Raw genomic sequence first — 11,147 nt, 5'->3', positions numbered from 1 at the left:
TCTTTATTTTAGGTTCCTAAATGTGTTGATAAAAACGAACATGTCAGCTTTCAGATGAGGTGTAATATGTGTGTGTTGACTTCTGTCGTCAACATGAAAATATGTTTTATGTTTGTTTATTAATTTTACACGTAAATATCGGGTCGCGTGCATCCTCCGCACCTTATAACATTAAGAGACAGAACAGGTGAAAACATCCCAGGTGAGTCCTGATTCTGATGACGTCACTCCCCAGCTCTCAGTGATAGAAAATGGCTGCCATCAGCTCCACAGGCCTCAGTATCATTCAACACACTCACATCTGTTGAGTTAATTGTAAATATTGTGCTTTGATCATCTCAGTGACAAAAACACATTCAAAGTTATAAACGCTCAATATTCCAATTTCCAGAAAGCAAAATATACAATGCAGGTATCAGAGCAAAGTAACGTCAGTGAGACGTTATATAGAGAATAAACAGCTGGAGGTTTGATATGAACACAGTGTTCACACTATAGATCACATATATACAGTATGTACAGCAGTATAAATATGTTTATGTATATATTGTAATTTAATACAGCAGCTCTGCCACTAATTCTGCTTTTATGAACTTTATAATGTTCAGTTTGTGTTGACTTTGTCTGAAATGTGTAAATGAAAGTGTGTGTTTATTACTGAGGTCACAGTTAAAGGTGGTGTTGTACTGAACTACATCACACTGAGAGGTGTTTCTGTTTTTTTGTCCTCCCTGTTCACAAACATGACGGGTCAGAATATTAGAAACACGTCTGAATATAATACAGTCCAGTTCAACACGTCACTAACTACGAGCTCAGTGATAACGATTTTATTTAATAACACCTCGATGACAGTGTCGACAAAAAGTTCAGGAGCTGCTGTAAAGTCTTCACTGTTGATGTGTTTCTGTCATGATGTGAGTCAGAAAACGTGTTTTAGTTGTAAATAGTTACAAACTCTTTGTAGAAGTTAAACGTGTCTGAAACATGATCCTCTGCTGAATAATGCTGGGAGCTGTAACTGAGCCTCATCATGCTTTTATTACAGATGTGATGAACAAAAAACATCCCAATATTACATTTCTGATGCTGTAATTAAATCTAATGTCATCTTTTGTTTCTGTCATGTTCACAGGTGCAGCTTCAAAACCGTCTGTCACAACAGTTAAAACAGATGATGGGACGGTGCTGCAGTGTGTCGTTCGAGGTGCTTCTCCAAAACCTAAAGTTGAGTGGAGGGACAGTTCTGGAAACATCCTTCCTGTTAAAGATGTGAAGGTCACAGAAAGAGGAGACAGCTACGACATCGTCCTTCAAGCTGCTTTGACCAAGACCGACAACTTCCGCTGTGTCGTCAATCAGGAGGAAATCGGCCATCAGATTTATGCTGAGACCTATGTGCCTCTTGATGGTGAGATCATTCTAAGCAGTGTATTAACACTTCAATCATTTTAATTCTTGTTGGTTTATAAGTTTTCATACACGTCTTCAGGATGTTGAGATCAGTCTGATCTTCACCCACAAACTCAGTAACAGATTTATAAATGGCTGCTGCAGCCTGATCCTGACACTCTGTCACATTTAACTTCCAAAAGAAAAATGTTGTTAAATTGAAGAATTATTATTTCACCAAAACACACTGTGAAGTTTTTATTAGTTTCCAATTTCAAGTTTTTATTGTCAATTTCTCCACATGTAGCAGACATACAGAGGAATGGAAAAGACGTCTCTCACTATCCCACGGTGAGAGAAATAAAGTGCACAAGCACAACAAGATGAAGACATTTCCTAACACTAAAGTATCAATAAGGTGCACGACAGAAATAAAGACATTTACTAACATTAAATAGACAATAAAATATATTAAAAAAACTACTATGTTTCTGTATGTACAGTATGTACAGTCTCTGTATGATATGTAGTGCAAAAGAAGACAGTCAGTAATAGCAGCAAAAAGTTTCTGTGTGATGTGTTTGTAATAATGCAAAAGACAGTCAGTCTGAAGGTTCAGGGTTCAGAGTCCAGAGTGTTTTGGGGGGAGTGGGAGAGAGTTCAGCTTCCTGACAGTCTGGTGGATGAAGCTGTTTGTGAGTCTGGTGGATGAAGCTGGTTGTGAGTCTGGTGGATGAAGCTGTTTGTGAGTCTGGTGGATGAAGCTGGTTGTGAGTCTGGTGGATGAAGCTGGTTGTGAGTCTGGTGGATGAAGCTGGTTGTGAGTCTGGTGGATGAAGCTGTTTGTGAGTCTGGTGGATGAAGCTGGTTGTGAGTCTGGTGGATGAAGCTGGTTGTGAGTCTGGTGGATGAAGCTGGTTGTGAGTCTGGTGGATGAAGCTGGTTGTGAGTCTGGTGGATGAAGCTGGTTGTGAGTCTGGTGGATGAAGCTGGTTGTGAGTCTGGTGGATGAAGCTGGTTGTGAGTCTGGTGGATGAAGCTGGTTGTGAGTCTGGTGGATGAAGCTGTTTGTGGGTCTGGTGGATGAAGCACGGAGGCTCCGGTATCTTCTCCCAGAGGGCAGGAGGCTGAACAGACTGTGCGGGGCGGCTGGCGTCGCTCACCATCACGGTCGCTTTGCGGGTGAGGCGGGTGGTGTATGTGTCTTGCAGGGAGGTGAGTGGGGCACCAGTGATCTTTCCAGCTGTGTTCACTACGCGCTGCAGGGCTTTTTTTGTTGCAGTCAGTGCAGCTCCCGCCCCACACAGTGATACAGCTTGTCAGGATGCTCTCAATGGTGCCCCGGTAAAATGTGCACATGATGGACGGAGGAGCTCTCGCTCGCTTGAGTTTGCGGAGGAAGTGGAGGCGCCGCTGGGCTTTCTGCGCCAGTGATGCAGTGTTGGTGGATCAGGAGAGGTCCTCACTGCAGGCCCGGTTCTAGACTGACTTGATTGGGGGGCAGTAAGAAATGTTGATGGTCACCAAATGCTACTGTGTTGATGCCATAGGGACGATTGTTGTTAGTGTATGATGTGTGTGTAGTCTGTCTACCAGCCTGTGGTACCGACCCAAACATAAGCATCGCCGGTTATCTGTGATTTCATCGATAAAGCGGTATTAACTAATTTTTGTTAGATTGACAGAAGTAGCAAAGTCTGTGGCCAATAAATACTTGATTTCAGTTTACTAATAGATCGTGACAAGTATAATATGAAGACAATGTCACCAGACAGGCCCAGCAACAGCAGAGTGAAGCCATCAGAGAGGCGTCACTGTGAGCTCTGTTTAGATTAGAGAGATTAGAGAGAGACTTTATTAATCCCAATGACAAACTGCAGCGTTACAGCAGCCGAGTTACACATGAATCACACAACAAACACCATGAAGACACTCAGACAGGAAGAGAAGAGTTTACTCACTGATGACTTTATTATTTTATTTCTCAACTACAAACTGAACTCAGACTGAAAACTAGGAGCAAACTTTAACTCTACATATAATTATATTTTATGAGTTTAGATCAAAGTAACTAGTAACTTTATCTGTCTGATTAATGTAGTGGAGTAAAAAGTACAATATTACCTCTGAAATATAGTGAAGTAGAAGTATAAAGTTACATAAATTAGAGTACAATTATAAGCTCAGTACTTGAGTACTTGTACCCGTCTGTCTCTGAATGTTTGTTAATCTGAGTTGTTGTCAGAGACTCAAACAAAAGCTTTTAAACACTTAATGTTTCATATTTTAAAACACATTTTTTCTCTGACTTTAGTGAAATAAAAAATATATCAGACAACAAATCTCATGTGATGTCAATTCAAGATAATTTTTTAGTGAGTCGTGATCTTTTTTTTATCAACTTAAAGCTTTTTAAACTTAAAACAGTCCCGATCATCGACTGTATAAAATATAGTCGAAGCCTTCAGGTGTGAAAGTGCCTTAAACCTGCAGTCTTTCTCCCGACCAGCAGGGGGCGACTCCACTGGGCTCAGAAAGAGGTGTGATTGTGTGGAAGCTGCTTCTCACCTGATTTATTCCCTCAGTAAACAGTCTCCTGATGAGTTCATGGCCTCAGTCTCTAGTTTCAAGTCTTCTTCAACTCAACATGATGTTCATTTAGTCAGTTATGGTCCCAGTGACAGTAAAATAGATGAAGAAGCAGGGTGTGATTTAGGGCCTGAAAACCTTCATTCATGCTGAAACCCATGTGCCTCTTAATGGTGACATCATTCTTAGTGTTCAATGATTTAAAAAAGACTTTGTCGTCCTGGTTTTTACCTTCAATAATTAAATTGCTCATTTAGAAACTGTATTTTGTGTTAACTCAGGTTGTCTCTGCCTCATATTTGATTCTGTTTGAACATGTGAAACAATTAAATGTGACAAATATACAAACATGGAATAAATCAGGAAGGAGTCAGATACTTCTTCATGACACTGAACATAAAGGCTGTGGAGCTGCAGTTTTTACTGGACGATGTAAACTTGTAATTATAACCGTTGTGTTGCAGTGAAGGTCCAACATGACAAACAGCTTCCTGGTACTTTATTCATTAACTGCAGCAGAGTTGGTTAATTACAAGATGAATTAACTTAAAATCCAGCATTAAGTTTTGACTTAAAGTGAAAATAAGATGAAAACATGAGATGAACTGTGACACTGTGGTTTATACATCTGAGCAGGAGTCTTCCTCTTCTGTCTGAGCCTGAAACCAGGAGTGAAGAAATGTTCAGCACCTCCAACATTTACTGATGTTTGACTTTGACTGAGAATCAGAGTCTTCATGACACAGTTTGTCCACTAGAGGGCAGCACCAGGCTCATTTTACACTGTAAAAAGTCCCTCTCATTACATAAAGTCACACTTTTTATTAATCAGATCTAAAGGATCCTCATCAGATTTTAAAAATGTTAAAAATGTTTCAAACTGAGTGAAAACTTCTGTCTTCTACTGAGACTCAACTTCAATAATCTACAGACTGTGTGTTGATCTGCTCCCATCAGGCCCAATAACTGTGGAGCCGACCAGCACCAAGAAGCTCACAGTGATTTTAACCTTCATGTTTCTGGACAGTAGTCAGTGGTGGAAGAAGTACTCGGATACTTTACTGAAGTGAAAGTAGCAGAAACACAAAGTAAAAATACTCTGTTACAAGTAAAAGTCCACCTGAGTAAAAGTGTAAAAGTATCAGTAAAAGTATTGTGAAGAAGTTTTATATTTTATCAGATGATCCTGTGTTTTTACTGTCAGATCAAAGTGATGGACTGTAACTAAGTCCATTTATTTCTTCACTGCTGGGACCAGAACCAGAAGCAGCCTCTGAGCTGTGGAGCCCAGCAGGAGGAAACTGGACCTGAGATCAGAGCTCACATCACTGTTCCTGCTCACATTCATCCCAGTGGAGTTTTCATGTGAAACAAGTTCAGATTTCAGGAGCAGACTCACCTTTAGTTGTTCTGTGTGAGCTGTGAGGTCCAGTCTGCTGTTTATCATCTGCACTGACCTTCTGACTGATGCACTCACTTTGTATCTGTTTCAGGGCTTTCTGCTGGAGTGATTGCTGCTATTGTAGTACCTATCCTCCTTTTAGTTGTTGTTGCTGTTCTAGCTGGGCTTTGCATCAACAAGTTCAGAAAAGAAAATCGTAAGAAAAGTAAGTTATCTCATGTTTAGAGTCTTGACAGTTTTCTTATTTTCTCAGACATTAATCACCTTGTTGGTATTTACATTTGTGATTTTCTTGAATATAACTTTGTTTTCTTTCCTCAGATGAGGAGATAAGACGACTGCAGTCTCAACTCAGTTCAGCAACACCACTGAATCCGACTGATCCATAAGAGTAACCAGCTCTACATGTGCTGTGAAGTTCTCTGCTGTGTGTGTTTCCACCATGCTGGATGATGGTGAGGACATTTTGTCTGGTCTTCTCTTATTTCAGGCAGTTTGAGGATTAAAACTTGGTTTTTAAGTTAAAATTAATTTCAGGTTGTGTTGAGGCAGATAGTTGAGATGGAAGCAAGATAAAAAAAAATGAAGGCTGTTTGTCGATGTGCATGTTTCTCATTAACACGACCTCAATCTGTCCCTGAACTAAACCAACGGTTTTAATAAGATGTCCTCATAATCTGAACCTTATCAGAAGTATTGAGGAGAGTATTATAACAGCATGTCTGCTCGATGATCTACAGAGCAAACTTACAGTTAATATACAAAATATTCACATATACAGTCCTCGACTTTATCTCACAGCACTCAGTCACAAATAGTGTCCAGGTCAAGTGTAGGACCCAGAATCCTGTCATTAGGGACTTAATGAAACCAGAACAAGGCCGTCCAAGTTTTATATACGTGTTCAGAGCCGAGGGGCTCGGACCAAAAAAGTGCCGTCACACGTCGGTGGTTCGATCCCCGGCTCCTCCCGTCCACATGTCCAAGTGTCCTCGAGCAACAGGCTGAAGCCCAAACTGCTCCCGATGGTCAGACCAGCACCTTGTATGGTAGCTCACTGCCATCGGTGGGTGAGTGAGTGAGTGAGTGAGTGAGTGAATGGATGAATGAGGGCAGCAGTGCTGTATAAATGCCGTCTATTGACCAAATATTATCAGACTGCTTGTAGCGCTTAAAGCTCCTGACTGAGCTCCACATGTGCTTTAAAACCATCAGACTTCACTGAACTAAAGCTGCTGTTAACACTGTCAGTCAGTGTGAACACTTTGTAGCTACAAGTAAATATAATGTGACTTTTATATTTGTTGCCATTATTTGGGACGAGCCTGTATTGGTTCTTTATTATGTTTCCAGGTGCTCAGGCAGTCTGTCAGGTCCAGTTACACACTGATGTTTCTGTTGTTCACTGATGATGCACTTGTAGTGTTTCATGTCACTTCAGGCAGCGCTTCATCATTTCTGTACAAACGTTTGAATAAAACATGAAAAATGTCAAAACTGTGTGTTGTGACTGTTTCTGATGTTTCTGTGTTCAAACTGTGATCAAAGAAATACAAGTGATTTTAATTTATGGGTGTGATTCTGCAAACCGACCATAACTGTTCATGCACCTGCACCAGGTGTGTTGTTTCATCGAGCAGCCACAGGAAGTGAAATCTGTCAGAGACGTTAGCGCCACCTGCTGCTGTTTGACTGAAGTGTTTTGAGCTCCTTCTGTTTGTGTGTCAGGTTGAATGATGACATGAATCTCAGGAGGACAAACACACTCAGTGAGGCTGTTTTACACTTTTATGGAGAACTGATTGTGATGTGTGTTGTTGTGGCATCATTGCTGCTGCAGATGTGTGTGTCTGAGTGTGTGTTTGGTGTTTGTGCCTCACACAGCTCTCTTCTGGAGAAGAAGGGTGATGTTAGCTGAAACAGAACTGACTGAATAACTCTGGCTGATGAAATACTCTGACAAACAAAGGCTGCTTTCAGAAGACTTCAACAGATCGAAGTTTCACTGCTCATCTCAAAGGACCTTTAGTAGATTATTACAGAGAGACAGCTGTGTGTGTGTCACAGTGTGAAAACTACTGACAGGGATTGTTCCTGTCCTCAGCTGACTGCAGAGTCAGTGAACTACATCGTCTCATCAACACACGTCACCAACACCAACATGGAGCCAACTGGGCTCAGAAAAGGTCGTGAGAAAGATGAAAATCACAGTAAATCTGCTCAGTTTGACTTATTCCAATATGGAACTTATTCATTCACAAACATTTATGCCCTTTCTTTCCTGAATGTTTGTGAATTCATGACATGTCTATAAATTATACATTTTCTTATTTAGCTTTCAGTCCATGTCATTTTTTATAATGCTTTAAAAATTGAGATATTGAGTTTAGCAAACCTAAATTTTAAGTGTCCCAGATTATCAAATCAAATTCAGACACATTTTATTTTTTATTTTTTTATTTTGCACAATGCTCACTGATAGATGAGGCAGATCTCCTCTGGGTTTGATATCTACATGTTTTCTTCTGGTGTGATCTTAAAACATCTTCAGGGTTGCAGAAAGGTATCGTGTGTTTAGTGCGTTAGATTGATATCACAAATGTACGGTGGCCGGGAGGTGCAAACCAAGATTACAAAATGTGAAACACTTTTACAAAGCTTGAGACAAATTTACATTTTAGAAAACATTTTTACATATCATAAAACAAAATTACATTACCATAACACATTTACAAGTCCCGAAACAAATTTACATTTCAGAAAACAAATTAACAAGACAGGAAACACTTTTACAAATATCAACCATCAACCGGAAAGGGAATGTGCCAACTCCGGGGTTGAACCGGAAGTGATCACGGGGAACAGCCAATACGAGTTTTCCGATAGAGTTCATGGACAGCGACCCAGTGATGTTTTGCCCGTTTTGTGGACAATGTTTGAGCCGTTTAATGCGGTTTTGTTTTTCGTGTGGTCAGTCTTTAGAGTTTTTATGGGGCATAGAACAGACTGACGGACCAGATATGCTGCAGCAGTGCACACAGTATTTTAATGAGGGACACTCGTACGCTGTCATCGTGGATATGATGTCCAGTTTACACGGTGTTCACATCAGCTTGAGGTCTCTGAAAACCAAACTGAATGAAGCCGAGTTATATCGCAGAAAGGATTACTCCTCTACAAACGCCATAACCAGGGCCATCCGACTGGAACTTCGTGGACCTGAGTCTGGTCCGTCCGTCTGGTCCATGTCATTTAAAAACTCGAGAGACCAACCACACGAAAAACAAAACCGCGTTAAGCGGCTCATGTGTTTGCCACAAAATGGGCAAAACATCACTTGATCGCTGTCAGAGAATTTCTAATATTGTCGTGGTCGTGGACTGGCTCTGTCGCTGTCATGGATCGCTGTCCATCTTGGCTGTCCATGAACTCTATCGGAAAACTCGTATTGGCTGTTCCTCGTGATCACTTCCGGTTCAACCCCGGAGTTGGCACATTCCCTTTCCGGTTGATGGTTGATATTTGTAAATTTGTTTCGGGACTTGTAAATTTGTTTTGCCGTTTGTAAAAGTGTTTCCTGTCTTGTTAATTTGTTTTCTGAAATGTAAATTTGTTTCGGGAGTTGTAAATGTGTTATGGTAATGTAATTTTGTAAATGATAAGTAAAAATGTTTTCTAAAATGCAAATTTGTCTCAAGCTTTGTAAAAGTGTTTCACATTTTGTAATCTTGGTTTGCACCTCCCGGCCACCGTACAAATGTCTCCAGAGTCAAAAGTTCAAATAATGTCCCAGATGATCAAAATTCACCTGCAGATATTTGTTATTAATGGAGACAAAGTCAAAAATTGTCAGAAAAATGAATACCTAGAATAAAGTACAGACACCTGAAAAAATACAGTTACAAAGTAACAAAGTATTTGTACTTCGTTACTTCCCTCCTCTCAGTGGCCAACACCCAGACAAAATGCGATGGCAGCTGCAGGCCTGGTGATGGCGCTTTTATTCATTGAAATTATGGAGCAATCTGTGAAGTTGCAAGATGGACATTACGGTTTGTAGCTGCCATTCAGAAACCAAGAAGTGGAGAAAAACAAAACAAGAAAAAAAAAGTGGAAAAAAAAGTGGAGCGAACCAAAATGTAATCTTGCAACAGGGAACATTATTTTGATCTCAGATGCCACTGCCACCAGAAATTCCTGGATGATTGGGAAAGTAATCAAAACTTTCCCTGACAAATCAGGCATCATCAGATCTGTTCAAATTCAAATAAAGACGAATATTATTGAGAGACCAGTGACAAAACTGTGTCTGTTGGTAGAAAAGGGTGAACTTTCTGTATGACATTGTTATGTTAACCAGAGTTAACAAAAGTTTATCGTTGTGGTTCTACATTTTGAAAATGATTTCATTTATTTGACTGTTTTGAGTTTTACCTTTATGGCTCCATGTGTGTACATAATTGTAATTGTTATGTCTTGTACGGTGTGTCAGCTGTTCCCTCTTTACCTGAACTGTCACACCTTGTTTACCTGGAGGTGTTAAGATTTGGCTCGTTTACCTGGAGGTGATAAGATTTGGCTCATTTACCTGGAGGTGATAAGATTTGGCTCATTTACCTGGAGGTGATAAGATTTGGCTCGTTTACCTGGAGGTGATAAGATTTGGCTCATTTACCTGGAGGTGTTAAGATTTGGCTCATTTACCTGGAGGTGGTAAGATCTGGCTGCATGTGTTTGTTTGTATTTTTAAATGAAAAGCTGAAAGGAACCTCAGTGAAATTAGATCCTGTGTGTGGGTGTGTGTGGGTGTGTGCTGCACTCTACTAATGAACTTTGCTTTCCTGATATTTCCTGTTTGGCACAGATCTGAGTTTTTGACTAAAAGGGCACTGTGAAAAGTTTTGACTCCTGCTTAATAAAAAGGTGAATTATGAATTATGAACTATGCCCTGGTGGCTCAGCTGGTTGGGGCTGTGTCATTGCTGGTATGTGCATGCACACAGGGCCGGCTCTTGGCAATAGGCCATGTGTGTGTGTGTGTGTGTGTGTGTGTGTGTGTGTGTGTGTGTGTGTGTGTGTGTGTGTGGGTGGGTGAGTGAGTTCCTGTTTGAGAAGGCTGCTATATTCCCAGAAACCGATCCCCTGCAAACATGCCCTTGTGGTTTCACTGCAAGAAGATAAGGATTGACAGTAAAACAATAAAAAAGTATATATTATCTTGTAATTAAACTCATAAATGCTGCTCAGTGGTTCCAACATGCTCACGTCTGCCCACTGTGGGAAGGTGTGTTAACTGAGGTAAACTGAGGTAAAGAGCAGTTTTGCCCTTTGGAGTCTCACTGTTGGGTTTACCAACATTTTGTGTCAGTGTGTTCAACTGAACTGAGTTTAAACACACAGTATTAACTTCTGCCACGAGGAATCTCTCAATCTAACCAGTGAGATAAAGACTTAGTTTGACGGTGTTGTGAAGCAGCGTGGGAACTTGGGAGTTGTTGTCTTCCCTGTTAAACAGCCTCCACATAGTGCTGCAGGAATGAGTCTTTAAACCCAGAAATAAGTTTAGTCATAAATCGTAATAATCAATTTTTGCATGTTTCGTCCCCTCTTCTCAAAGTCAGTGGGCTTTTGGTTAAATACCTGAAACATCGTCTGTGGTTAACACATGAGCTCAAGAGATTTTTATGTTTTGTTCCACAACATAAAATACATCAGTAAATAACTCATTTGCATTAAAAACACTTATGTGTATTAAAAAGGAGTG

The sequence above is a fragment of the Pagrus major genome, chromosome 6, assembly GCF_040436345.1.
Source record: "Pagrus major chromosome 6, Pma_NU_1.0".
Classification (NCBI taxonomy): domain Eukaryota; kingdom Metazoa; phylum Chordata; class Actinopteri; order Spariformes; family Sparidae; genus Pagrus; species Pagrus major.
This window is presented reverse-complemented; position numbering follows the sequence as displayed.